General features: G+C 47.0%; 1 pseudogene; it reads right to left on the bottom strand.

Moving 5' to 3' along the window:
* Positions 1–5,224: 5,224 nt before the first annotated feature.
* On the bottom strand, positions 5,225–19,238 carry LOC133263602 (uncharacterized protein C11orf24-like; annotated as a pseudogene).
* Positions 19,239–23,603: the final 4,365 nt, after the last annotated feature.

The raw sequence follows: 23,603 nt of genomic DNA on the forward strand, positions 1-23,603 counted from the left end.
AGAGGATTTTAACGCATACGTGGTCACTGTTTGTCAGGCCTCTTTAACTATTTTGAGATCAAGAGCTTCCCACTCTTTAGCCCCCTGCTGTGTAGTAAATACAGGATATGCAAAGATGCCCATTGCAGAAAATTCCCCAGTAATGATCACATCCTTGGTTACCCATTGTTACAGCTGAGCGTCTCCAGGGCCAGTGAGTCTGAGCAGACCGACCAGGAAGATGAAGAGTCAGAGTCTGGAAGCAGAGGATATAAATCTGGCTCGGATTCAGGGGATTCGGGGGCTGATCCTGAGCCGAACTCAGGGTCTCCGTTGCTCGCAGCTGTGTCTTTCTTATCAGATGTCTCCCGTTCGGTATGTAGCCATCTGCAGACCTGGCTTCTCCGTAACTGAGTTAAAAATTTCCACTCTAGGGCATAGTGGGTTGGAGAGGCTCGCAGTTCCTTTAAATCTCCCGCTAGCGCATGATCCCTATTTTCTACTGCGTGCTTCAAAATGGCACCGCAATCGATCTGGCGCCGAGGCACCGCCCTCTTTCTTTCGGATTCCTCGACATTTATCATGTGCATACCTTCCAATATACTTTCTCTGTCCTTTTCAAAGTCCCTACTTTCGGAACTGGGGTGGTGGGGGAGCAGGGGGTTACACCTCCTCCGCGGCACCTTCTGATGGAGGGGGAGAAAAGGAAGGGGGGAGGGGGAAACCCTGTGCTCCCGCGAGTTGGGGGAAACGAGTTGTAATCTTCCCCTGGTTTCAACCGACCGGGGACGTCTGTTCCAAGTTTCTTCATTGCTACCACGGCAGTTTTCTTTTCTGCCTTGTATCTTTTTATACAGTTCATTACTTCTCTCTGTGGTTTACCGAGTTTCTTTGCCGTTTTATCATCATTTAGCATTGAGTCAAATAGCTCATCACCAAACTTTCGCCACTCACTCTCCTCAAAAACTGTATTAGGATCTACAAAAAATCCCTTAGCCTTCCCTTCAGCCACTAGACCTGCTAGCTGCTTTAGAGTCTCAGGCTCAATTCCCCGCTTTTATAAAAAGCACTGTAATAAGATTCAGTCAGCTGATCGGAGCTAGCCTAGCTAGAGCCGCAGCCGGCAGGCTTCAGCGACCACGAGGGTCACCGGAGATTAGGAAAATCAGAGGGGATAGCGCAGAGACATCGTGATTCCCGACATCTCCCGATCCCCGAAGCCCCAGCAGCCCTTGCGAGAGCGCGGCTGACGTGCCGGGGGGCGTTCCCACAGTGACGGTGACCACTCCGCTGCCCCTTGCCTTGGAAGAGCCTCTGAGAGGGCAGCGACACCACCAGGCGCAGGGAGGAGCAAGCAGGTCGTGTTGCTGACCCTGTTGCTGGTGTCCCAGACTGCGGACCAATATGGTCGCCTCCAGAAAGAGAGCTTGCAGTAAGGTGACTGCAGCAACTCAGACAGAGACCCCGTCCCAAACCGTGGCTGTTCAGGTCTCTGGGTGCAGGGAGTGCCAGAGCCTGCTGCTGCCGGAGGAGGGAGGACAGCATTCCACCTGCGTGAGGTGTGAGCAGGTAGAAGATCTGCTTAGCCTGGTGGCAAAACTTAAGGAGGAGGTTGAGACGCTGAGGACCATCAGGGAATGTGAAAGGAAGATCGACTGGTGGAGTAACTCCCTGGCGTGCCAGTCGGAACGGTTCCAGGGAGATACTCCCCAAAAGGGGAAGGACCCCCTGCCTTCTCACACAGAGGGGGATGGCCCGAGACAGCCCCTGCCCTGTAGCTGTTGCACAGAGGCAGGGGACCAAAAAGACGACGAGGGTTGGAAGTGAGTTCCACTTCGGCGTTGTGGGAAACCCTCCCCCCTTCCTGCCCTGCTTCCCCAGGTGTCCCTCCGTAATAGGTTTGAGGCCCTGGATCTTGAAGGAGATGTAGGTGAGAATGTGGGGCAAGGCCAGCCCACAAGGCCACATAGGAAAAGGCGGTCGACTTTGCACCTCAAGACTGCCTCTGTTAAGAAAGAAAGAAGGGTCATTGTAGTAGGGGATTCCCTTCTGAGAGGAACAGAGGGCCCTCTGCAGCAACCACGAGATGGTGGAATTCAGGATCTTGTGTGGTAGGACCAGTAGAATAGCAAGTAGAATTGCAACCCTGGACTTTAGCAGGGCAAACTTTGGCCTTTTCAAGCAATTGCTAGGGGAAATCCCATGGGCAAGGCTGCTTGAAGGTAAAGGGACCCAAGATAGTTGGTTGACATTCAAGGATTGCTTTTTCCGAGCTCAAGATCGGAGCATCCCGACACGTAGGAAGTCAAGGAAGAGGGCCAGGAGACCTGCGTGGCTAAATAGGGAATTGCTGGGTATGCTCAAGTGGAAGAGGAGAGTTTACAGGTCATGGAAGGAGGGGCTGGCCACTTGGGAGGAATATAAGGCTGCTGCTAGAGGATGTAGGAAGGCAGCTAGGATGACTAAGGCCTCCTTAGACTTAAACCTGGCGGGAAGGGTCAAGGACAGCAAAAAGAGCTTTTTCAAATACATGGCAGACAAAACTAACACCAGAGGCAATGTAGGCCCACTGATGAACGGGATGGGTGCCCTGGTGACAGAAGATACAGAGATGGCAGAGTTACTGAATGCCTTCTTTGTCTCTGTCTACTCTGCTGTAGGCAGTCCTGAAGAGCCCTGTACCCCTGAGACCTTAGATGAAGTCAGGTCAACGGAGCGGTTTGCCTTAGTCGATGAGGAATGGGTTAGAGACCAGTTGAGCAATCTGGACATCCATAAATCCATGGGTCCAGATGGGATGCACCCGCGGGTGCTGAGGGAACTGGCGAAAGTCATTGCTAGACCACTCTCCATGATCTTTACCAAGTCTTGGGAAACGGGAGAGGTGCCTGGAGGACTGGAGGAAAGCAAATGTCACTCCGGTCTTCAAAAAGGGCAAGAATGAGGACCCGGGTAACTATAGACCGGTCAGCCTCACCTCCATCCCTGGGAAAGTGATGGAACACCTTATCCTTGGTGCCATCTTAAGGCATATCAAGGATAAGAGGGTTATGAGGGGCAGTCAACATGGCTTCACCAAGGGGAAATCATGTTTGACCAATCTCTTAGCCTTTTATGAGGAAATAACACGGTGGATGGATGATGGCAGAGCAGTGGATGTGGTCTACCTTGACTTCAGCAAAGCATTTGACACAGTCTCTCACAGCCTCTGGGAAAATTGAAAGGTACAATGGGCTGTTAAAAACTACACTGAGAGCAATGGGTGGGGGAACTTTCAAGCATTGGGATACACACTTACCAAAGGCCACCTGGTTGGTCAACACCAGAGGATCTGCCAACAGGGCTAGACCAGCCCAGTCGGAACTTTTACATATTGGAGAGGGGGACAAGGTTCCTGTGGTGCATATGGCGAATTTGCTGGGGAAGACAGTCTGGGTTACTCCTGCTTCAGGTCAAAGCAAATCCACTCGTGGGATTGCTTTTGCTCAGGGACCTGGATATACTTGGTGGGTAATGCAGGACGACGGGGAACTCTTGATGTATACCTCAAGGGGATTTGATTTTAGGGGGAAACAGCCAATGAACTTAATTGTATGCAGTTGCCTGCTATGTAATACTTTTGTAGCCCATCAACTAGATGTCTTCAGGGCATCAGCGACTAGCCCTGACTTCCCTCCTACCATCATCCCAACAGAGGATAAACTTTGATAGAACCAGACGAGTTCCGCACTAAAGGAACGACCGGTAGCAGCAGGCAACGATCCAATACTGCACACAGCCTCTCCTGCCCTGAAAGACTCTTACAAGAGATGGAACCTGACACAATGGACGGAATTGAATCGGCAGCATTATAGGAATTGGTCCATGCACTAAAAAAATGATCTCTTTCTCTTGGTCTGTGTGTGTATGTGGGATCTGAGCATGAAGTGAATGGTATGGAATAAGGGGTGGATACTGTCCTGGGTTTAGCAGTAGCAGTCGATTTTTCTCCTTCTTGGTAGCTGGTGCAGCGCTGTGTTTTGACTTTCAGCGTGGGAACAGTGCTGATAACACCAATGTTTTGAGTTGTCACTAAGTAATGTTTACCCTGACTTGTGAGGCTCATGCTCTGCCAGGGAGGAGGGGAAGCCGGGAGGAAGCAGAGACAGGACACCTGATCCAGGCTAGCCAAAGAGGTATTCCATACCACAGCACGTCATGTCCCAGGGTGGGGTGGTAACTGGGAGTTACCCGAAAGGACACGGGGTCTTCTGGGTCAGACTCGTTTTTTGGCAGGTGGTATCGTATTCTCTTCCCTTGTTATTTTCTCTTATCATTGTTGTCATTGGTGGTAGCAGTGGTGATTTGTGTTGTACATCGGTTGCTGGACTGTTCTTGTCTCAACCCGTGGGAGTTGCATTCTTTCGATTCTCCTCCCCATCCCTCTGGCAGCGGGGAAAGGGACACAGTCCTCGACTGCTTCCAGCACAGCACCACTCACTGGGAGTGAGTGAACAAGCTGTCTGGCTGGGTTTAAACCACGAGAATGATGAATAAGAAGTTTCTTATACAATACAAAGTAGCCTCTTCCACGGTAATGACTCCCTCCAAATTCTAAACAGCCAAAGAATTTGGATAAATAACCAAACCAAAATCCAACAGCTCAAATTCTGAGGTTTGCCTATTATCAGCCTCAAGATAACATGCAAGCAGAATTAAAGAAGAGTAAAGTAATTCAAAGTGAGAGGCAAGATATCAGTCTGGTAAAAAAATAATACACTCCACTCAGAGTCCACATACGTTCCATTGATCTAGCATTTTGCTATTGGTATGTATGTGTCATTCAAATAAGACGCATTAATCACTGAAAAATACTTCCTGAAAATTAATTGTTTCTACTCACACTCTCAGATGCAGATCTTAGCAGGTGAGCTGCAACACCATGTGCAATAAGGTTTCCAAACTACTAGCAACTAGGAGCTGGTCCTGAATGCAGAACAAAAACCTGAACAGAGCCTGATGCTCTACATGTGAAAGACAATAAGCAGTAAATGGGCCTGCATACCCGGGAGACTGGAAGCATGCTGCTCTGATATTACAGAAGCAGTACCCTGGAAGAGGATCAGCATCTTCTCTGACATGTCCATACATCCAGTGAGGCCTTCAAAGCTCCCACACCTGAAACATAGAAGTAGAGCTAATCTGCCCTCAAAGCCACTTGCCTGCTTCTGAACTGTCAGTGACAGGAACGAAAACAGAAATGCAATAAGATATGCTCTTCCAGGGCCCCATTTATTAAGTGAATACAAAAATAATATAATTTAAGTGCAGAGGCACAATAATCTGCTCCATGGCTAAAAGATATCTTGGGTTAGCAGTAAACGCAGTTCACAATGCCTTGTAAACAGACCTCTTTACAAGCAAGAGGCATACTGAAACATGACACACCTTGGATTAGAAGTTACCTGTTGCAGCAATACTCCCCACTTCTCATCTTGAGATTTCAGGGCACTTCACAAAACATTTTCAGAAGAGCCCATGTGAAACAAATGAAACACAAGCAACTTGCACTGTAAAAAGTTGAGAAAGTACCACAGCATGTTCCAAGCATGATGGCTTTTACCCCTTGTCAGGTTTGGTTTGCAATGAGAAATAACAGCCAAAGCTACTGTGCATTATGGAAGTTTTAAAAATGAATACTTCTTTTTAAAATTATTTTTACAGCAACCTGTGGCACAGCTGAATAAAAAATAACATTTTTCTTAATACAGTACATGGCATTTCTCCTCAATTGCACAAGTAAATTTGGAAGCGCTTTCAGTTTGTGTTATAGGCAAACAGGAAAGAAAAATAAGTCAGGCAGGCCTTCAGTCTCCTTTCCATCTCTCTGCCCACTGTTTTATCCCCACCCTTTCACATCTGAGAGTCCACATACATTCCATTGATCAGGTAATCCACCTGCGTGTAATCCTTCTTCTTGTAGCTCTCATAGGCCTGCATAAGGAAAAGAACTATAACAGTTATGAAAAACACCATACCAACTAAAAGCACTGCAAGAAGCAAACTTTTATCCACCAAGTACTGAGTCAGGGGCTCTGCTGCAATGAGAAGATACTCATTGTCTATGTCCTGAGTTTCTGCAAGGCCCGAAACTGTTGCTTTGGGTGCACCTGCTGGAACGATGGCTGTTGAAAAAATGTGAGCTGTTGACTCTATCCCATGCCCAGGCACAGTTTCTGCTATATGGGCAGTAATTAAAACTGTGGCACTTCTTGTAGAGCCCATATGAGAAGTCGATTTACTCAAGGATGTTGTGGCTATACGTGCTTCTGAATCTAGATTTGGCAATGTAACAGGGAGTGGATTCACAGAGTGAGAACTCTCCAAGGGTGTAATTTTCATGGCATGAGTGGAAGTAGTGGCAGATGTTCCTACAGCTGGTGGGATGGAGGTGGCCAGTGTTGTGGTCAGTGTCTTCAGGCCAGCTTCAGTAGTGGTGGGGCTACTAGAGCAGGGAGTGCTGGTGGTGGTGATGGCTGGATTAAACTGCTCTGTCTGACTCACTGGAGTACCTGAAGTGACAGTGAGAAGAGCAGAAGTGGGGGACAACCCTGAGACAGAGCTACTATTTCCTGATTTTTCAGTGGTGGCCACACGCTTGGTGACATGGCTGGATGTGGAAGCAGAGATGTTACCAGACGTGGGAAAAGAGGGAATGGATGACATAGCTGTAGAAAGATGACCAGAAACTTCACGGGCATTTGAGGCTTCAGCAGTTGTTTCATAAGCTGAAGTGAGGACAGTTGCATTTATAACATCTTTTGTTATGTCTGTGACAGCGGTGGTGGTTGCTATGGTGGTGGTAGCATTGCTTGCAATTGTTTCTCTTGCAGTTGTTGTTACGGCTGTGGCAGCAGTGTTAGTATTGCTTGCAATTGTTTCTGTTGCATTTGTTGTTACATTTCCACTGTCAGCCCCAAGAAAATCCCTCAGATGAATCTTGTGAGTTTGAACAGGTAAGGACAGGTTTTCCACATTGTTTTGGTCAACTTGTGCATTCAGCATCCTCCTCTTTTTCTGTGGATAGCTTTGGTGGTGAAACAGGATTCCTTCAAAAAGACAAAAACAATGAGTGTCGTAAGACTAAAACTCTCAAGATCAAATCTGACTTCAAACCCCAACATGCAAACCAGAACACATTCTGCAGCACATGTAGTACAACTGAAATAAATCAGTCCTAAAGTCAGCAATTTTTTTTTTTTTTTTGGGGGGGGGGGAAGGGGAAGATGTTGTTTGTCATTTGTATTTGCCTCAGACCACTGGCATTTGCCCAACCAAGGAATTATCTCCACAAAAGGGGAGTAAGGAAGTGCAGAGTTGCAATGTAGAAGCACATTATCAACAGGAGTAGCGTTACAAGTGCCAGCTCCTGAGAAGAAGCTCTCACACTTTCAAAGTTACACAGCATCAACAAAGCCTTCATGCTTAGATTCATAATTTCCATCTCTCAAAACTGAGTGGAAATTTCCGCTTACACTTTCATACTTCAGAAGAATCTCCTTCACAATTAGTGACCTAGATTTATAGAGACCTAAATCCCATCAAAGACCTTTGCTTATCAAAGGTCTGTAGCTATACTGCAAAGAAAACTTTGCCAAGCCAAAAGAACCATGGACAAACTTCTTTTTTCTAAAAAAAAAAAAAAAAAAACAAACCCAAACCAAAAACAAAACCACAACAACAAAACCAACCAACCAACCAAAAATCAACAAAAAACTTGGGTACAGCAAACTCTTGAAACATACTGTAGAAAATTGATTCCCCAGTTTTCAACAAGCTCCATTTTGTTGTTGTGTCACTTAATTAAAATTGAAGACCCTGGCACTGTAAAGTCACCATGAGCAATTGCTACTAAGGCTGCTCCCATTATAGAAACAGCCTGCTGCCTCTGGCGCAAAATCCTGCAATCTCTGGAAAAGCAATGCCAAAGCATTTTTCCTTTCTCTTAAAAAAATGTAAATACATCTGTTATGCCTTTATGTTCCAAAGGAGGGTGCGTGGAGTGCAAACAGCTTGAATGAATGATGTGCTCAATATGGTGACAAACTGTTACTCAAAGACAGATCATGTACCTGTAAGTGCCAGAGTCCTCACAAGGCTGAAGAAACAGTTTTTCCAGTGGACTAAGTTCACCTACAGAATCGTCCCGCAAGGCATCTCGCAACCCATTTCTCTCTGCGAAAAGCCAGTCAATGTGTAAACACAGGCATTTAAAGCAAAAGGACAAGGATCCTGGATTTAGCAGGAGCCTGAAGCATGGAATTACCTCCAAGCAGATCTTTGATGTCTCGTTCCCCAGCATTGTGGCACACACTCAGCTGGTGACAGCGGAAGAGGATGCAATAATTTTGGTAGGGCACAAACCAATTACAGTGATGGTTACCTGAAAACAACAGAGAAAATAAAGTCATGTTATCACAGAATGGTTTGGGTTGGAAAGGACCTTAAGATCGAGTTCCAACCCCTCTGCCATGGGCAGGGACACCTCCCACTAGATCAGGTTGTCCAAGGCTCTGTCCAACCTGGCCTTGAACACTGCCAGTTAAAGAATCTAACCAGTTGGGTCACTACACACTGTATACTGAATGCACTGCTTCAGGTCTGTAATTAAAGAATTAAAAACAAAACTAAACCCCAACCACAATAGCTGGAAGGTCAGGCCTTAAGGGATCCTAACAGCCTTAGTGAAAACAACTGGAAGATTAGTTCAATCAATATAGCTGCTGCAGCCTACCTACCTGCTTGTCTTTTGGTATCAACATCTCCTAACAACAGCAATTTACTCACCCAGACAATGACAAAGAGAGTGCTGTACAGTTTGGACCCATCTAAATGCTAGCATTAATCCACATGTCTGAATAGGGGGGTAGGGTGAGGGGAAGTGAGCTGTAACTGAGAAGCCACTCATCACCCATGGGAGAGGGCTCTCATCTCAGTGCTTGGAGTTCCACAGAAATTTACTCTTCATTTGCTGAACCAATTACATTTCAAGAAATTAAAACCCACTCCTCAGAAATGAAAGCACATTTGGATGTGCCCCAATTCCAAATCCCACCTCCTGTCCCTCACCTGACAAGCCACACTAGTGGAGAAATGCAGGCCATCTACTACTGTAAATCATGCCATTTCCCATTTCTTGGGAAGGGGAAAACAAAAAGCCACCAGCCTCTCTTGCACTGGCTACTTGTCTAAGTCAGTCAGTTCAGAAAGATCAAGAGACAAATGTGGTCAGCATCATTAAAACACCCTGGTTTCTGATGCCTTCAGGATGGTATCCAGCTGCTCATGACTTCCCTGTTGCTCCCCAGGAGAACCAGAGACCTCTACTGAGCTGTACTGATTAATACTCTCTCATGCAACTCCAGACTGAAGCTCCAGCCGACATGTACACTGCAAGACACATGCCACCCAGTGGCTCCTTTTTGCTTACTTCTAATTAGGAGACAGAAGGAAAAAAAAAAAAAAAAAAAAATGTGGAAGGACAACAAATGTTCTTCAGAGCTATTCTGAAAGGAAACTATGTAGGCAGATGCCAAGGTTTTCCCTAAAACTGGTTTACTTCATGCTTAAGCCTGCTGCTACTGGAAAGAAACTGCAGATACACATAGGCAAACAAGCCAGGTGTCGTGGTTTAAACCCAGTCAGGTAACTTGTTCACTCACTCCCAGTGAGTGGTGCCGAGCTGACAACAATCAAGGTCCGTGTCCGTCTTCCCCCCCCTGCACCGGGGCTCTCCCCTTCCCCGCTCCCGGAGGAACGGGGAGGAGGATCGAGAGAGTGCAACTCCTACGGGTTGAGACAAGAACAGTCCAGCAACAAATCACCACTGCTACTATCAGCTAAAACAATGATAAGGGAAAATAACAAGGGAAGAGAATACGATACCACCGGCCAAGAAAACGAGTTCCACCCGGAAGCTCCTGTCCTTCCGGGTAACTCCCAGTTACCCCCCACCCCGGGCATGACGTGCTGTGGTATGGAATACCTCCCCGGCTAGCCCGGGTCAGGCGCCCCGTCTCTGCTTCCTCACAGCTTCCCCTCCTCCCTGGCAGAGCATGAGCCTCACAGAGTCCTTGGTCAGGGTAAACATCACTTAGCAACAACCGACAACATCGGCTTCACCAACACTGTTCTCAAACTAGAAGTCAAAACACAGCACTGCACCAGTTAACACAAAGGAAAAAACATGACTGCTACTGCTGAACCCAGGACATTATCCACCCCTTATTCCATACCATTCACGTCGTGCTCAGATCCCACATTTTCAATACACCATCGCTCTCCCACATATATACATCCATATACATAAAGACCAAGAGGAAAAAAATAATTTTCTTAGTGCATGGACCAATCCCTATAATGCTGCCGAGTCCATTCGGTCCATGATGTTCCAAGTTCATTCTCTGTTGGGATGATGGCTGGAGGGAAGTCAGGGCCAGTCGCTGGTGACCTGGAGACATCTAGTTGATGGGCTATAAAAGCATTACACAGCAGGCAACTGCATACAATTGAGTTCACTGGCTGTTTTCCCCTAAAATCAAATCCCCTTGAGGTATACATCGGACTTCCCCATCTTCCCGCATTACCCACCAAGTATATCCAGGTCCCTGAGCAAAAGCAATCCCACGAGTGGGTTTGCTTTGACCTGAAGCAGGAATAACCCAGACTGTCTTCCCCAGCAAATTCTTCATATGCACCACGGGAACTTTGTCCCCCTCTACAATATGTAAAAGTTCTGACTGGGCTGGGCCAGCCCTGTTGGCAGATCCTCTGGTGTTGACCAACCAGGTGGCCTTTGGTAAATGTGTATCCCAATGCTTGAAAGTTCCCCCACCCATCGCTCTCAGTGTAGTTTTTAACAGCCCATTGTACCGTTTGATTTTCCCAGAGGCTGGTGCATGGTAGGGGATGTGATATACCCACTCAATGCCAAGCTCTTTGGCCCAAGTGTCTATAAGGTTATTCCGGAAATGAGTCCCATTGTCTGACTCAATTCTCTCTGGGGTGCCGTGTCGCCACAAAATCTGTTTCTCAAGGCCCAGGATAGTGTTCTGGGCAGTGGCATGGGGCACAGCGTATGTTTCCAGCCACCCGGTGGTTGCTTCCACCATGGTAAGCACATGGCGCTTGCCTTGGCGGGTTGGTGGCAGTGTGATATAGTCAATCTGCCAGGCCTCCCCATATTTATACTTCAACCATCGTCCTCCATACCAAAGAGGCTTTAACCGCTTGGCTTGTTTAATTGCAGCACATGTTTCACACTCATGAATAACCTGGGCAATAGTGTCCATTGTTAAGTCCACCCCTCGGTCACGGGCCCGTCTATATGTTGCATCTCTGCCCTGATGGCCTGAAGTGTCATGGGCCCACCGGGCCAAAAATAATTCACCTTTATGTTGCCAATCTAAGTCCATCTGAGCCACTTCAATCTAGCCACTTTATCCACTTGTTGGTTGCTCTGGTGTTCCTCAGTGGCCCGACTCTTGGGTACATGGGCATCTACATGACGTACCTTCACCACCAGGTTCTGCACCCGGGCAGCAATATCTTTCCACAGTGCAGCAGCCCAGATGGGTTTACCTCTGCGTTGCCAGTTGCTCTGCTTCCATTGCTGCAACCACCCCCACAGGGCATTTGCCACCATCCATGAGTCAGTATAGAGATAAAGTACTGGCCACTTTTCTCGTTCAGCAATGTCCAGGGCCAGCTGGATGGCTTTCACCTCGGCAAATTGACTCGATTCACCCTCTCCTTCAGCAGTTTCTGCAACTTGTCGTCCAGGACTCCATACAGCTGCCTTCCGTCTCCGATGCTTTCCCACAATACGGCAAGAGCCATCAGTAAAGAAGGCATACTGCTTTTCACTTTCTGACAGTTTATTATATGGTGGGGCCTCTTCAGCACGCACCACCTCCTCCTCTGGTGACATTCCGAAATCTTTGCCCTCTAGCCAGTCCATGATGACTTCTAGAATGCCTGGACGACTGGGATTTCCTATTCGAGTTCGTTGTGTAATTAGTGCAGCCCATTTACTCCATGTAGCATCAGTTGCATGATGTGTAGAGGAGACCCTGCCTTTGAACATCCAGCCCAGCACGGGCAGCCGGGGCGCCAGGAGGAGCTGTGCTTCAGTGCCAATCACTTCCGAAGCAGCTCGAACCCCTTCATACGCTGCCAGTATCTCTTTCTCAGTTGGGGTATAGCTGGCCTCAGATCCTTTGTATCCCCGACTCCAAAAGCTGAGGGGTCGACCTCGAGTCTCCCCTGGAGCTTTCTGCCAGAGGCTCCAGGTAGGACCGTTCTCCCCAGCTGCAGTGTACAGCACATTTTTTACATCTGGCCCGGTCCAGACTGGTCCAAGGGCTACTGCATGAACTATCTCACGTTTAATTTGCTCAAAGGCTTGTTGCTGCTCAGGGCCCCATTTAAAATCATTCTTCTTCCGGGTCACATGATAGAGAGGGCTTACAATCGAACTGTAATTTGGGATGTGCATTCTCCAGAACCCCACTGCACCCAAGAAAGCTTGCGTTTCTTTCTTATTAGTTGGTGGAGACATTGCTGTTATCTTGTTGATCACATCTGTGGGGATCTGTCTATGTCCATCTTGCCATTTTATGCCCCAAAATTGAATCTCCTGTGCAGGTCCCTTGACCTTACTCCGTTTTATGGCAAAACTAGCTTTCAGCAGGATTTGGATTATTTTCCTCCCTTTCTCAAAGACTTCTTCCACTGTATCGCCCCACACAATAATGTCATCAATGTATTGCAGGTGTTCTGGAGCTTGCCCCTGTTCCAGTGCAGTCTGCATCAGTCCATGGCAAATGGTAGGGCTGTGTTTCCACCCCTGGGGCAGTCGGTTCCAAGTGAACTGGACACCCCTCCAAGTAAAAGCAAACTGTGGCCTGCACTCTGCTGCCAAAGGAATGGAGAAAAATGCATTGGCAATATCAATCGTGGTATACCACTTGGCTGCCTTTGACTCTAGTTCATACTGAAGTTCTAGCATGTCCGGTACGGCAGCACTCAATGGTGGTGTGACTTCATTCAGGCCACGATAGTCTACTGTTAGTCTCCATTCTCCATTAGACTTTCGCACTGGCCATATGGGGCTATTGAAGGGTGAGCGGGTCCTGCTGATCACCCCCTGACTCTCCAGTCTACGGATCAGCTGATGGATGGGAATCAGGGAGTCTCGGTTGGTGCGATATTGCCGCCGGTGCACTTTTGTGGTCGCAATTGGCACTTGTTGTTCTTCAACTTTCAGCAACCCCACAGCAGAGGGATCTTCTGAGAGACCAGGCAAGGTGGACAGCTGCTCAATTTCCTCAGTCTCCAAAGCAGCAATACCAAAAGCCCACCGGTACCCTTTTGGGTCTTTGAAGTACCCTCTCTTGAGGTAGTCTATGCCGAGGATGCATGGAGCCTCTGGACCAGTCACAATAGGGTGCTTTTGCCACTCCCTCCCAGTCAGGCTGATTTCAGCCTCCAGCACAGTCAACTCTTGGGATCCTCCTGTTACTCCAGAAATATAGATGGGTTCCACCCCTTGACAGCTTGATGGCATCAGGGTACACTGTGCACCGGTATCTACTAGAGCCTTATACTTCTGTGGGACTGATGTGCCAGGCCATCTGATCCACACAGTCCAGTAAATCCGATTGTCCCCTACCTCCACCTGGCTGGAGGCAGGGCCCCTCTAATGGTCGTCACAGCACTGGACACTTAAGTCGTGTTGAAAGGGATTATTCTTCATTATCACAGGAGCTGGAGTAAAATCAGCTCTTCCACTCCATCTGGGAAACTGCTCACCAGAGACTGAAGCCGTAGCTCTCATGGGACGATCAGTCTTGGCCCTTGCTCCCCTCTTCAGTTCACTCACCCGTTCCTCCAAAGCTGAAGTAGGTTTTCCATCCCACTTTGTCATGTCTTCTCCGTGATCCAGCAGGTAAAACCATAGGGTACCCCGTGGCGTATACCTTCTGTATCTCCTCTCTTGAATAATAGGACGTCTTTTGTTAATAGCTGAGACGTGTGTTGGTACACGTGAGGAGCTGGATAAATCAGATACATCGTCCCTCAATTTGTCGAGGTCCTGGGACAGTTTTTTCACAGCTGAGATGATGGAAGGAGTGAGATTGTCTTCGAACTCTCGGAGTTTATGAACCATTTCATCCACTGTTAGTGGTACTATGTCATTCCAGGTCACTGTTGCCAATGAATGGGCATATGATGACGGTGCATTCCGTGTAAGTTTTCGCCACATGGGTCGTGTACATTCAACTTCATCTGGATCTATAGGTGTATCCCCGTTATTCGGCTTGATGTGATAGATCATCTCTACGATGGCCGATTCCCTCAGAGACTGGATGCCTTTGTCTATAGTAGTCCACTTGGCCGAACGACTCGTAACATCGTCCTTGTACGGAAACCTTTCTTTCACAGCTGCCAAGAGCCGCCTCCAAAGGCTGAGGGACTTTTTCTCTCTTGCAATTGCTTTGTCAATTCCCCCTTCTCTAGCAAGTGATCCCAGCTGCTTGGCTTCTGTACCTTCTAGTTCGTGACCATCGGCCCCATTGTCCCAGCATCGGAGTAACCAGGTGATGATGTGCTCCCCTGGTTGACGGGTAAAATCTTTTCGCATATTCCGCAGCTCGGTTGAGGTTCGAGGTCGAGAAGTTACCTCTTCTTCTTCTTCTTCGTCATGTGATGATGACTCCTGATCAGATTCTGGACCGGGTGGTGAATTCATTGGTTCTTCATCTCGCTTCACCCTTTTTGCCTCCTTTTTGCTTGTTCTCTTGCGTACAGGGGCAACTGATATTGGTAGAATTAGATTAATTCAGAACTGGTAGAGAAGCAACATCTTTCCTGTGTCCTTAAAGAGGAAATAAAAGCTTCTGCAGAACAAAACGTGACAGATCATAAACAGGTAAAAAGATGGGATAAAATGTGTATCCATCCCACATAATAGTAAGTACAAGACACCCCGGTGAGGTTTCAGATGCTAAACCAAGATAGAGCTTTGCAAGTGTCGTGGTTTGAGTAGCGACTGTACTTGTTGCTGGGGGTGGTGTAGCTACCGTGTTTGGAGCTGGGGTAACCGCGCTGTCTATTGCAGTTGAAGTTTGAGCAGCTGCTGTACTTGCCACTGGGGTAGCTGCGCAGTTCATTGCAGCCAAAGTTTGAGTAGCGACTGTCGCTTTGCCCTCAAATCCGCCGATATTCTTTTCCTTTTGAAGGTGCTGGATAGTGTTGAACAAGGCCCTGTAAGCATAGGCCAAGCCCCAGCACGTTGCCGTGATTTGTCCATCTCTGGTATGGCCAGAATGACCACACACCTCATTTAAGTGTTTTACTAATTCTTCTGGATTTTGCAGTTGTTCGGTAGTGAAATTCCAAAATACTGGAGGGGCCCACTGACCTAGATACTTGCCCATACTATCCCACAAACCCTGCCACTCATGGCTGTCCAGCCTCTGGGAAAATCTCTCGGTCCTCCTACATCGTCTTTTGACCCCAGACAAGACCCAAACCTGAATCTGCTTAACTCTTGAAATCAGTAGTGGGCAAAACACACTCTGTATGCGTGTTAGCATGGTGATTCCCATCACCATCAGCAAACAAGTCTCAACAGCATTAAAAGGCCATTCAAAAAATTCAAAACTCTCAAATGTAAATGGTCTGGGGGGACGACTAGGAGGGTAAAAGGATGTCTCCTTCACAGGTTGAGCACCTGAGAAGGAGAAAAAAGATGTGTAATTGCTAAGCACCTCCATCATATACCTCCCAAAGTATAAAGGTGGCGACCACACTGGGAACATAAACCAGATCAGTTTCATGATCAATGATTCTATAGTATTACAAGTCATTACCATAAAGTACAATGGGATAAAAACCTTAGCCCAAGCCCCACACTTGAAAAACACTAATACAGCCAATACCGGATGGACGTAAGATATGGTATACTGAAACTGTGAGATGAAGAGGAAAAACCTTGAGAGCCAATAAATCAGCATTGTGACGAGTGACTATCAATCCAGTCAGATCTGTTCTTATCTCAACCCCTCGTGCCCCACGTTGGGCGCCAAAAAAGAACTGTCGTGGTTTAAACCCAGTCAGGTAACTTGTTCACTCACTCCCAGTGAGTGGTGCCGAGCTGACAACAATCAAGGTCCGTGTTCGTCTCCCCCCCCTCCCTGCACCGGGGCTCTCCCCTTCCCCGCTCCCGGAGGAACGGGGAGGAGGATCGAGAGAGTGCAACTCCTACGGGTTGAGACAAGAACAGTCCAGCAACAAATCACCACCGCTACTATCAGCTAAAACAATGATAAGGGAAAATAACAAGGGAAGAGAATACGATACCACCGGCCAAGAAAACGAGTTCCACCCGGAAGCCCCTGTCCTTCCGGGTAACTCCCAGTTACCCCCCACCCCGGGCATGACGTGCTGTGGTATGGAATACCTCCCCGGCTAGCCCGGGTCAGGCGCCCCGTCTCTGCTTCCTCACAGCTTCCCCTCCTCCCTGGCAGAGCCTGAGTCTCACAGAGCCCTTGGTCAGGGTAAACATCACTTAGCAACAAGCGACAACATCGGCTTCACCAACACTGTTCTCAAACTAGAAGTCAAAACACAGCACTGCACCAGTTAACACAAAGGAAAAAACATGACTGCTACTGCTGAACCCAGGACACCAGGTAAGCAGCTGCACTGTGGAATTAGTGAGCAGGAATATTTGCTCTTGCAGCCATGTCATATTTTTCCTTTATTTTTCCCAGAGTATGCAGGATAGCCCAAAAGTATGTTCTCAGAGCCAGATTGCTCAGATGACCAGGATTTTCCCCTTCAGCTCTGGACTGGCTGCCATAGAAGAAACTTGAGAGAGCTCTGAATATGGCTGAGGATGCAAATGCAAGAGCATGGTCTTACCTTCCAACATTCATGAAGCACCTGGGAATCCTGGATTGCCAGATCTTTGCTAAGATGCTTGCCCTAGCAGTATCTGGAGACTTGAACCCATTGCACTAGACAACAAATGGAGGTTAAATCTACTACCCATGTTGTCAGCCCTAGGGAGTTTTGCTGCTTTTATTAGCATGCAATTGAAGTGTCAAACTGTTTCATGATACTGATACAATCACAGAATGGTTAGGGTTCTGTTTTGTGATATGTTAGTTTGCTAACTACGTACCCTGGCTGATGCTGTGGGTGCTTGAAGGCAATGCTGGAATAGCTAGACCAGCAAACATTCCCTTTTCTGCAGAGCATATCTGAGACGTGAATATACTAGCAAAAGTTCTTCTTGTGACAGTTACACTACTCCAAGTTAGTGATGTGATTTGTACCCTTGCTGTCATAACATCTGCAGAATAGAGCCTAACCAGCCAGGAATGTTATTTTTCCACTTCTCCAAGCAACGTAGCCGTGAGACGCCTCCCCATGCAACCTTGGCCTGTAAGTTAACACTACACTACCTTAAAAAATAACAACCACTGCTCCTTTACTGACAGTTACATAGGTATAACTATTCTGACACCTAAGCCTCAGGCCTCACATTTGTAATGAAAGAAAGCACAAAAATAAATAGGGGAAGGTGGGAATGGAGAACAAGAGCAGTAATGCTGATCTTAAAACCTGAAGTTGTTTTTTGGTTTGTTTTTTTTTTTCTTAAAGACATTTCAGGTCCTTCTTTCTATGCACATGGCTAATACACTGATATGAAGAGCTTGCATATTTTCCATTTCCCTTGACACCAGGCAGTGCAGCAGATGGGCCATCAAGTAACAACTAGCAATAAACTGCTTCAGTGGGTTTAATACAGAACATAAAACCTTGGTTTAGTTTTGTGTCCATCCTGAGGGTGGAAAGGGTCACCTAATTCCAGAGGGTCCACCCCTTCTGCCCAATAAAGGCAACACTCAACTGGACTTGCTCTGTACAAAACAGAGCAGGAGAGAACAAGGTGAAGGGCATAAAAAAAAACGTGGTTGAAGTCAGTCACAGGATGAAGCACGCACTCAGATCATCTCCCAGCCCTGACCATGGACTAAATTCCTCACATCCCCAGGATGAGGCAGCTGATAGCAACTTTTCTACCCTTATCAAAATATCAGGAAGTTAAAATTACATGGGCAGTGTTTAGAGATTCTCAGGTGGAACAGACAAACATGCAGTGCTACATACCCTAAGTGTCAGCAAAGTCGGTGTGAATGTGTCATCTTTCTATGGTTTACCACCTTAAAAAGCAGGAGTTTTCACAGCTCTGGTGCCTGGGAGACAAACCCACTCATCTTTTACCTCCTAAATAAAACAGTTTACAAAGGTGCTTTCTTTCCACCACGAAGGGAAGTCTCATGTTTAAAATAAAGGTTTGAAACCACTGGGCTTTAGAAAAAGGCATCTTTATGATATTCCTATCAATCCGATTGCCAGACATTCATCCACCTGAATCAAGGTCTCATCTTCACCACATTATCACCAATTGTTTGTAGGTGCCACAAGCTTTCAAGTGTGGCTAGATAAGATCAGGGCCTTCATAAGGACAATTCTGAAAAACTCATTTAGAAGTTTAATGCTTTTTAAAGACACCAGAAGAAGAAAGCAGAAGGCTCTCATTCTGCAAAACTTGTTTAACCCTTCATTGCAGGATACGATTGGTTTCTTCTGAGGTAGAAAAACCACACATAAATACCAGTGAGCACAGACTACTCATCCCAGTGCAGCCATCTACAAGAGCACTGTTCACTTGCAAACATCTGGCAGCATGGAAAAATCATTTTCAAGTCAAGTGACCTAACACTGTTTGCAAGCTGCCAGTGCTCACCAAGAACACATGCATGCTGTTTCTTACAGAAGGTAGAAGGGCCCTGGGAAATAGTTGTTCTGGATTCAGTTTAATCAGTTATTTAGCACCACTGGACTGCACAGAGCCGCCGTAACTGTAAATGCCTGTAAACAACTGAAATTAAGAATGACAGTTGTCAGGGAAGCAGAGGAGACCTTTAAGGAACAGAAAACACAGCTGAAATTTCAGCTAAGGGACAAGACCTTCACCTGAAGCACCCAGGCTTTGACAAGCCTGCCTGCACTCCTTTTCAGTTGTAAGCATGTTTATTCGCACTACATGGACTCCTCTCCCTTTCAGGACAGAAAACCTGTGCTCGCATATACAGAAAGAGATCAGCAGGAAGAATACAACGGCAGTCCACATCTTCAGGGTTGGCCTTTGTACTGGGTTCAGCAGTAGCAGTCATGTTTTGTTTTTTTTTTTCCTTTGTGCTAGCTGGTGCAGTGCTGTGTTTTGACTTCCAGCCTGAGAACAGTGTTGGTGAAGTCAATGTTTTCAGTTGTTGCTAAGTGATGTTTACCCTGACCAAGGACTTTGTGAGGCTCATGCTCTGCCAGGGAGGAGGGGAAGCCGGGAGGAAGCAGAGATGGGGCGCCTGACTCGGGCTAGCCAGGGAGGTATTCCATACCACAGCACGTCATGGCCGGGGTGGGGGGTGACTGGGAGTTACCCGGAAGGACACGGGCTTCCGGGTGGAACTCATCTTCCCTGCCGGTGGTATCGTATTCTCTTCCCTTGTTATTTTCCCTTATCATTGTTGTAGTTGATAGTAGCGGTGGTGATTTGTGTACATTGGTTGCTGGACTGTTCTTGTCTCAACCCGTGGGAGTTGCACTCTTTCGATCCTCCTCCCCGTTCCTCCGGGAGTGGGGGAGAACCCCGGTGGGGGGGGGGACACGGACCTCGATTGTTGTCAGCTCGGCACCACTCACTGGGAGTGAGTGAACAAGTTACCTGACTGGGTTTAAACCACGACAGCCTTGCAGAGAGGCTTCTTTTCCCAGGAGCAGCTCTTTCTTATCTCGCTTTCAATCCACTGCAGTATTCCTATTAAAAAGAAGAAAACAAATCAATTTATATCAAGCAATTTTTATATTAAATACACTCCTATCAGCAGGAATGGGAAAAAAATATATACAAAATGAAAGCAAGTATCATTACACACAACATACAGGCAAGGATGCAGAAGCAGGAAGAAAAAACCATTCCCGAATTCACAGACAGGCACTTTCTTCAAAAAGGCTACTTTGGTCTTCTTCCCTCAAGCCCCAACAGAGAACAGTTCAAGTCAAAAGCCATGTATAAATGGCAAAAATCAAACCCCACAGGTGTAGGGCAGCACAGAGATGATGCTTTTTGACACGTTCTGGGACCCATAATATTGTTCCCAGGCTCAGCAGAAGGGTTTGCACCAGCTAAAGCACACTGTTAGTATGGGAACTATAGTCGTGGCTCTACCCTTACACTAAGTCAGTTGAAATCAAGCATCAACCTTAGTTGATTCCCGCTCATTGCAAAAAAAAAAAAAAAAACTAAAAGAAACTTTGACTGAAAACAAGCAAAAGCCAATATTTCAGGTCTTCCGAATCATTACACACACATGATCTGTTGCTGAGGAAGATTCACACCCACAGTAAGGCTTCCCCACATAAAACAATGAATAGGCTATGTCTTTTCTTCGTTACCAATGCACACATGAAACACTGTCCCTGTGGATGGGCCCTCACCCTTCAAGTCGCTGGAGCAGCTTCCATTGACTTCAGAGCCCATCATCAGCCTCTACCTGAATTTACCCTGTTTCCAAGACTTATAAAACTGTATATGAGCTCAGCCTGAACAAGACCAACTGTAAGTCTCTTCCTTAAGCAGTTTTAAGGTGAACTTTCCTCCTCATCGCTGTAGCAAGCTTTGGTCTTCATCCTGCAGTTCTGAGGAGAAATCTCATAGCCTTCAAAGAGAAGATTGCTGAGATTCAACTCCCCGTGACATCTGAGAGATGTATGTGATGACTGCAGTTGAAGATGCAAAGACAGTTCACAACACAGAACGAATAGCATGTGTGAACGATATAAATAGCATAGTGAAAAAAATCCAACAGTCATCAGTAAGACCCTGATCTAGCCATCCATGCAAGAAGTTTCACCCTGAGCTCTCAACTCCAGTCCCAATCATGCCTGTGAATTTAAGAATCTGAGTAAGAGCCTTTTTTTTATCTCCAAGAAAGCCCAAGATAATGCTTACTAGCCTTGACTCCCATATTACAACATTCGGATGCTTCGTACCATGAAACTTCTGTTTTGAAATTTTCCTCTACTCTACATCCTAAAGCCCCAAACAGGGTAACAGAGTTTTAGCTTCAAAACCACCCTGCCTGAAAAAGGGTGAAATATAAACAGCAACCCCAAGCTTTGCAGAAGACACAACGTGCAGGTCCACCTTAGACTACCAAGGAGTCAAAGATGGGGACAAAACTTTATACTAAAATGCAGTGCCTCAAATTCAGCATCCCTATTTGCCCTACAAATTCCTAAAGGAACTTAAAGCCTCCTGCCTGCCTTTTTATTTAGGCTAGTAAAAGGAGTTACTTTGGCTGTTGGAAATAGATGGAATATTTGTACATCTGCTTCCCCAGAGAGCCGGGGAGCCTGAAAGGACGACACTGTAAGGTACCTGGGTACTTGCACCGCTGACCTTAGCTTATGCAGTCCTCTGTGGCTTTCTCCCTGCAATAAACGTGCACAGCATCATGCTCGTTTGTGTGAGCAGCTTTCTCACTGCAGCCAAAAGTTCACGTCTGCGTCATCCCACCTTGCAGCTGAAAACATTTCTAAGTCTGATCTGACAATGTAAGGCTTGTAAGGGAAAGGCAGCTCACCAGCCCCATCTAGTCCTGCGTACCAGACTGTGCCTGGTGTCCAGCCAGCACAAGCTTTGCTGAGGGCTCTCTCCCACTTCACACTGTGCACACACAGCTCAGACTGACTTTGCTCATTCCCTCTCATCACTTGCTCTTCCAAATGCACCTTAGAGAGGAGATAACCTGTGTAATACATAACCGCAGCCCCCGCAGCATAGTACCCAAGAATGAGCTACACAGGAAATCAACCCCATGTTTTCAGCATCATGCTGGTAATATGAATTTGTATTATTCAGGCAAGGTAACTTCAACACTTTTCCCGCTGTTCTGAATTACAAGGCACTTCCACAAGTTTACCTTAGCCTTCAGCACACTCTTGCTGTCACTGTTAGCATAAACTGTAGCTTAATCATTGAAAACTCCTGTTGACAAGACTGTGAGCAGGAGGGAAAGCAAGAGAAGATGTGAAATACTCTGCCCACAAGAGATTTTCTTAGAGCAGACAGATCCTTAGTGATCCCATTTGAAGGTGAGATGGGATCTACAGACAGCCTGAACTACGTTCCTGGGTGACCTGGGAGTACACCAAGTTTGGGACCACTGCTGAAAGTAGATTTTCTGCATGATCTTTGTGACCAGAGAAGCATCATACATGAACACCATTTTTGCAAGCCCTATTGAAGTGCAACTGCTGGGTCTTTGAACTGCATCTGCAGGTAAAATCAGAATAAATCAGGCATATGGACACGAATCCTGTCCTAAATAACCCAGAAGAGGAACAGATTGACTGTGTTTTGAGAAAAGAGAAGGCTAATTAGAGCAAAGGGTGTTTGGAAATTTAGCTTAAAAGGGAAAAATAAATTGTCCTGCACATAGTTGGTCTTCTGCCAGTTTGTGCACTGTGATATTTTCTCTCTCATTGCAAAAGCACAGATCCGTGTTTCATTAATAAATGAACTTTATTCTCAAGAAGAGTCCTGTTGTGCGGGAAGGTGTTTAAATGATTTTTGGTTTAGACATGTGTCCTGGGTTCAGCAGTAGCAGTCATGTTTTTCCTTGGTGGTAGCTGGTGCAGCGCTGTGTTTTGACTTCCAGCCTGAGAACAGTGTTGGTGAAGCCGATGTTTTCAGTTGTTGCTAAGTGATGTTTACCCTGACCAAGGACTTTGTGAGGCTCATGCTCTGCCAGGGAGGAGGGGAAGCTGTGAGGAAGCAGAGATGGGGCGCCTGACTCGGGCTAGCCAGGGAGGTATTCCATACCACAGCACGTCATGGCCGGGGTGGGGGGTGACTGGGAGTTACCCGGAAGGACACGGGCTTCCGGGTGGAACTCGTCTTCCCTGCCGGTGGTATCGTATTCTCTTCCCTTGTTATTTTCCCTTATCATTGTTGTAGTTGATAGTAGCGGTGGTGATTTGTGTTGTACATTGGTTGCTGGACTGTTCTTGTCTCAACCCGTGGGAGTTGCACTCTTTCGATCCTCCTCCCTGTTCCTCCGGGGGGGGACACGGACCTCGGTTGTTGTCAGCTCGGCACCACTCACTGGGAGTGAGTGAACAAGTTACCTGACTGGGTTTAAACCACGACAACATGGTTACATGCATTACAGTCAGAGACCCTAGTGCAAACAGGATCCTAAGAAGGAGAAAATTGACTGCTACTGCTGAACCCAGGACGCCGCCACAGGTATAACCTGCTGCTGCGCTGGGGAGAACGTCAAGGGGAGAACGCTGCCACTCCTCTGAGAGGCCTGCGGCACAGTTTTCCTTGTGCTTTCTGTGTCCTCTTTCTGTCTCTCCCCTCTTTTTCCCTCAGGTACAAGTTTGTCATCTGCTGTCAGCTGTGCACCCTGCAAACACAGCTCTGTGCACGAAGACCACTT

The sequence above is a fragment of the Pezoporus flaviventris genome, unplaced genomic scaffold (assembly GCF_033815535.1).
Source record: "Pezoporus flaviventris isolate CSIRO_AGI_PZ_B2104156 unplaced genomic scaffold, CSIRO_AGI_Pfla_v1 ptg000371l, whole genome shotgun sequence".
Taxonomy (NCBI): Eukaryota; Metazoa; Chordata; class Aves; order Psittaciformes; family Psittacidae; genus Pezoporus; species Pezoporus flaviventris.